This window comes from Kryptolebias marmoratus, linkage group LG15 (genome assembly GCF_001649575.2).
Source record: "Kryptolebias marmoratus isolate JLee-2015 linkage group LG15, ASM164957v2, whole genome shotgun sequence".
Classification (NCBI taxonomy): Eukaryota; Metazoa; Chordata; class Actinopteri; order Cyprinodontiformes; family Rivulidae; genus Kryptolebias; species Kryptolebias marmoratus.
Window position 1 is genome coordinate 7,434,610 of NC_051444.1, and position 6,000 is coordinate 7,440,609.

Sequence of the window (6,000 nt, forward strand, 5' to 3'; positions counted from 1 at the left end):
GAGGTTAGACAGGTAACGCCTCTTTGTGGCTCAGGTGACTCTTTGTGTTCTGCTATCAAGGACAGGAGCAAATACAGCCTTTGCTGTCATTATTTCACGATGAGGAAAAAATATTCAGACAAGACACAAAACACATTACATTTTTGTGAGGCAAATTTCCAGAATTTTATGTGCATTTAAACAACTATTGTGCAAAGACAGTGTTAAATGTGTTTCAACACTCCTGAAGCCCTCAAAAGAGAGAGATAGAGATAGAAAGAGGTAGAGAAGGTATTGTAACTTTGGGTAAATTTGACCCAAACCGGCTCACACTTAACCCTCCCAAACCATGGGAGGGTTAAGTGTGAGCCGGTTCATTTTTATTGACTTGTGACTGACCTGCAGAACCAGTCCATTTGCTTGCCTTGTATTGACTATGTGTTTTGTTGTACAATATCAACATGTGTTGAGAACAAACAGTGCTTGAGTGGTAAAAAAGGGGACGCATTCCTCATAATTAGATCAATAATTCAAACCTGTTCCACTTCTTTAAAGGAAAACTGCAAACCTATTGAACTCTTTGTTCCTTGTCACATGTCTAGTCTTTTTGTGTGGCTGATGACATCATCTGTGAATGTTGTTAGAAGATAATTTTCTAACATTTAAAATCAGCATGCCTTTAGTTAATCATTGTGCAGATAAAAAGCAGCTAACAGGAAGTGAAGCTTTAACAATGTGTCTGATTGATTCATTCAGCTGTGTTGTTCCTAAATGTTCTTCCTGAGACATTCAGCATATCTGTCAGTCCAGGTATTCACACTGATGAAACCAGACGGCATCACTCTCAGAGATGCATGTCTCAGCATGTTTACTCAACAATTTTCCCCGCATTAAACCTCTGTTTGTGCTTGCACTGTTTGCTTCTTCACTCTTTGCGGAGCATCAATCTTTCATCAAAAGCGAAATGAAGCCAGTTGTCTCACAGTAAACACTCCAAGTTAATTAAGCCCAGCGTGGCAGTGAAGTCTGTAAAAGTCAGCTTTGTACTGGAGAATAAACAGTCCTGATCCAATCAGAGCCTGTGTGAGGTTGGTTAACATGATACTGGTTTGATTGGATTCTTTTTGATGTTTGCTGCTGTTTGAACCTCGTTTGGACTTTTGATACTTTAAGCAGACAGATGATATTAAGAACATACAATATGAACCTTAAGATGTGTTGATCACTAAATATAAAAAAGTTTATTTATGGTAAAACCAGCAAATTTGTATTTTCTGTAATTGATTTACAAAAATGAGATTAACATTGGAAGCTGCTGACAGAAAGATCTGCTGTGTTGTCACCTGGATGCTAAAAAAACTGTATATATCTAACTTCTTATAACAGAAGAATGACTTAAAAAAAATATATACCATAGAAAAAACAACTAATAATTTCAGGTTTTGAAGAACATGAAATAATAAATTCAGAAAGTCATTAATTAAAAGTGGACATGTAAACAATAATAACAATTTGTATTTCCAATATGACAAATCCATTTTCAGATGGTTTAAAGGTACTCATTAGCCTGAACTATGTGAAACAGTGCAGTTTGAAAAAGCTTGCTCCAGTTGTTTACCAGATTTACTGATATGCACTTCTGAAATGTAGGTATGCAATCAATGTTAACAAAGCCCTTTTATCTGCAATCTTTACTCAACAAATCTGAGTGTAAATACATACTGCTACTTCAAAACCGTCAGGCTTCTTGATCCAAATGGCTCTTTCATGGATGTCATATTTATTAACCCATTTTTAATCACTTCAGCTGTTTCTGAAGGTAAACAAACACACATAGCAATTGGTAGCCATATACAAATTGTGCTTACAAGTTTTTAATTGAAGGACACATTCACCATCAATATGAAAATAAAAACTATTCAGATTTTGTTTCTTATTGTATGATTTTTTTTTTTACCAGTCTTCACGACATTGCAGTCAGTAGCCTTAAATACATCTTTTTGGTTATTGTTGTTGTAGCTGAGAATTATACTTCTGCATTTCAAATTAAAAATATTTTTATTGCAAATGCATTAAGAAGCAAAACTGAAACAGACTGAAGTCAAAGCGCAGCCAGCTCTGCTGTGTGTGTGAAATGACTGTACATGTCTTCAGATTCCTTTGAGTGAATCATCTTTTTCTGGAGTGATACCCTGTCATTTTCCTCAACATGTTTGAAACAGATCTACCCCCATTGTGTCATCACAACCCCAAACTGTCACCGATCTGAGAAACAGTCATACACGTAGTTCCTGTGTAACATAATAAGCACTTCAGGCTGAAACATGTTCTGTGAAACATATAGATAAATAAAGAGTCCACAGTATAGATAAAGTCATGACAAATAGATAAATTACTTAGCTTCTTGTCAGAGGGATTTAAGTAGGTTCAAAAAGTGATAAAACACGGCCAGCTCGTGGGAGGAAAAGCAGGAGGATAAGTCTGGAGTTTCTGAAAAGGCAATAAAATCTGATGAAATGAAGATGAAAATAACTCTTTTGGAAGACAAAGTGCTCCGCTGAGTGGGAGCAAGTCACAGCTCCCACTCAGCGGAGCACTTTGTCTTCCAAAGCATTGTAGCAGGAGTCTTATCCTACAGAAGGGCTTCATGTCAGCACTGATTTAACACCTAATATAGATAAATGAAACAGTCGATGAAACCAAATACAGGCAAATTCCTTAGCAGAGCCTCTTTCAGAGCATTAGTTTAAATCTAATGGATTCTGAACATACTGCAAGCTAAAAAAATCATATAAAAATGAAGTCAGTTCACAATTTTACAAGTTATATCTTGTAACAAATTTCTCCTGAGACAGAAGCAGTCTTTGAAAGCTAAGAATCCCCCCCCCCNCATCTCATTCACAAAGGGAAATTACCAAAACATGTCAGCACAAATAAAATGACAAAAGTTCAGTTTCATCTGGAGAGGATAAGGAACCGCTGTGAAAGACTTATTGAAGTTTTTAAAGTTGGTTCTCAGAAACACGGTAGTAAACTTTAATTCAAAAATTTCAAACCTCAGCTGAAGAAATGAAAGACTGTTAATGACAAAGCTGAACAAATGAAACCTTTGTTGTTTTCCAAGTTTCTGATAATCTCTGTACCAGTAGGTGGTGGTAGAGTTCTTCCTGGGACTTTTTCTGACGGAGGAAACAAATCTTAGTATAATGGTTATTACAAAATATCCATCCATTCATCCATTTTCTCTATTCGCTCTTCCATACAGGGTCGCAAGGAGCTGACAGTAAGTTTTACATTTCTTTGTGTTAAGAGGTGTACAAATAGCAGGTCAGACCTTTAAAATGAAAAGGAAAGCCTTTTTTTTTCTATTTTCAATGCAAGCGTCATCAAAATGTAGTACCAAATACTATTAAAATCCATCCATCTCCCCAAACCACTTTGTCTCTTTCAGGGATGCAGGAAGCTGCAGTCCATCCCAGCTGTCAGTGGGGCCAGAGGCAGGATACACCCTGGGCAGGTTGGCTGTCCACGAACACAGAGGCACACAACCACACACACACCCCTCCCCCCACACACAGACACACACACACACTTCTACAGTCAGTTTAGAGCCCAACATGCATGAGTGTGAACTGTGTAAAAATGCATGCAGGGAAAACATGCAAACTGCAGACTCAATCATATCATCTTTACATGATTACATCATACAGTACTGTGCAAAAGTATTCAGTCATCCCACATTTCATTATGTCTTGCCTCCAAGGTTCAGAGTTTCTTGTAATTTTTCAAATGGTCTTGATCAGTAGGGCTTCAGATTTATTTATTTTGTTTTTTAACTGCTTTTTCACTTATTTTCTACCTTGTACCTCATCATTTTCAGTTTCATTGTTTGTTGATCCACTTAACTTTGACCTATGAGTCATCCGGTTACAAAAAGGCTCCTAAACTCAAGGGATAAACCAGTGTTGTGCCGACACATAACATCACAGCAAAGAACCTATTTTAAATTGGAGCTAGAGGCATTTTGTTACCAGGCGCCTGCAACATAAGCACAATTTGTTCCCATTTCTTTAGTTGAGTCTATAAAAAATACCAAAGATAACACAGTTCGACAGGCAGAAAATAGTATTTCTTGCACCAACAAAATGACTCTCAAAAAGCCATTAGCTGAAAACTTGAAAAATGAGTGTTTTTAAAAATGGCATTGCCATTAAATTTTAATTATGCTGTTTTAATGAGGCACTATTCAAGAGTTGTTGATCAAACCACAATAAGCCCTTCCCATACAGTGTGTACAGTGGTTCTTTCCTACACACATAAATATAAGGGTTTATTGTTGTGCCCAAGGACACTTTGACATGTTGAATGAGGAAAACTGAATTGGACCTCCAACGTTCTGAGAGGGAGACAACTGCTCTTCCACTTGAGCCAAAGCTGCTTTAAAGTCAGTAAACAACAGACAGATGTGTAAAAATATTTCAAATGCGTTATCCTGTGTAGCACAGGTACAATTAATTTCTGTAATAGTGTCTGTTCCTCAGGATTACAATAGACCTTTTTTTACAGCAGACATATTGTGGCTTGTCATATCAGTAGAGGTGCAGGAGTAATTAGCGATGATAAAAATGACTGCATTTCATTACAGAGAGCTAGTTAACGGTTTCTTGCGTTGTGCGGTCTCAGTCACTGTCATGGCTCACAGGGGCTGGAACTGAACCATTATTAACTAAATTTGCCCCAGCTGAGCCTTTTCTGCTACAAGGCAAAATTTTCTGCTGTGAAAAAGGTCTTTAGCAGGGCCCTTAACCTCACACACAAACATTCCTTTTATATTTTCTGTTAGTTTCAGTTAAAATGTCTTTTTAATTGAAAAATGAATGTCATATTCTAAGCTGTAGTTCGTTATTGACTTTCTTTGTTCTCCTACAAAGTGACTTTACGTTTGAGCAGCATGTTAAAAGGAACTCTGACATTTATTGAAATGTGATGTTGAGAAGTCTGGTGTCGTGTGGTTAAAGATTGCTTGTGACTGCAGTTTTTCCTCATTTTATATTCGACTGCAGACATTAATTTCATGTCAGTCACTTTTGGTCCCTGAGCACCCCATGCCCTCATCTCTGCTGGGATTTCCAAACAAAGTTGTATTAAAAAGACGCCAGTGTTATTAGTTTTTCATTATCATTCGGTAGAATATGCATATCATTTGCACAGATTATTCAGAATTTGTTGCATTTGTACACAAGTCATTTAAAATATTTATCCCCCTCTGCTGAAAGGTGAAGGTGGAGCAAGAATGTGTTTTGCTCATGTCTGTGTATGTGTTCATTTATCTGCTTGTTACCAAATACTACGAACCACAAAACAAATTCGAATTAAACTTGTAGAACGTAATAATTTGATGTACATCTGATTAACTTTTGGAGTTAACCAAATTCAAGATGGCCACCACAGCAAACTAACCTTAGAAAACCCAAAAATAGCTATAATTCAGTCAATGTTACAGATATTGTGCTTAAATCTGGTGTAGTTGTACCTGAGAGTCATTCTCAACACACACTCTAAGTGCTACTCATTGCACAGGATCTTTGCTTAAAACTTTAGTATTAACTGCCAATTTAAGATGGCTGCCACAGCTAAAGGGCAATAACATGAAAGTTATTATAACTCAGTCAATTGAACAAATATTGAGCTAAAATTTGATGTGGTAGTAGCTCAGAGTCACCCCCAACACATAATCTCAAGATTTTGCAGAAGACTGTGCATAACGTTATTTTAATGGTTTGACCAAAACTGCTCCAACTGCATTTCTCAAGATGATCTTAGTCTAAATCTCTGGCATGAAAGGTGGTGGATGTGTCTCCCTTCAGGAACTGCTCCACCTTTATTTATTAATGGTTTTATAAATGACGAAGTGCAGCCCGAAGACCCCTTATGATGAACATAAATATTGGACACAGTGTTCCCTCGCCCGGACGCGGGTCACCGGGGCCCCACTCTGGAGCCAGGCCTGGAGGTGGGGCA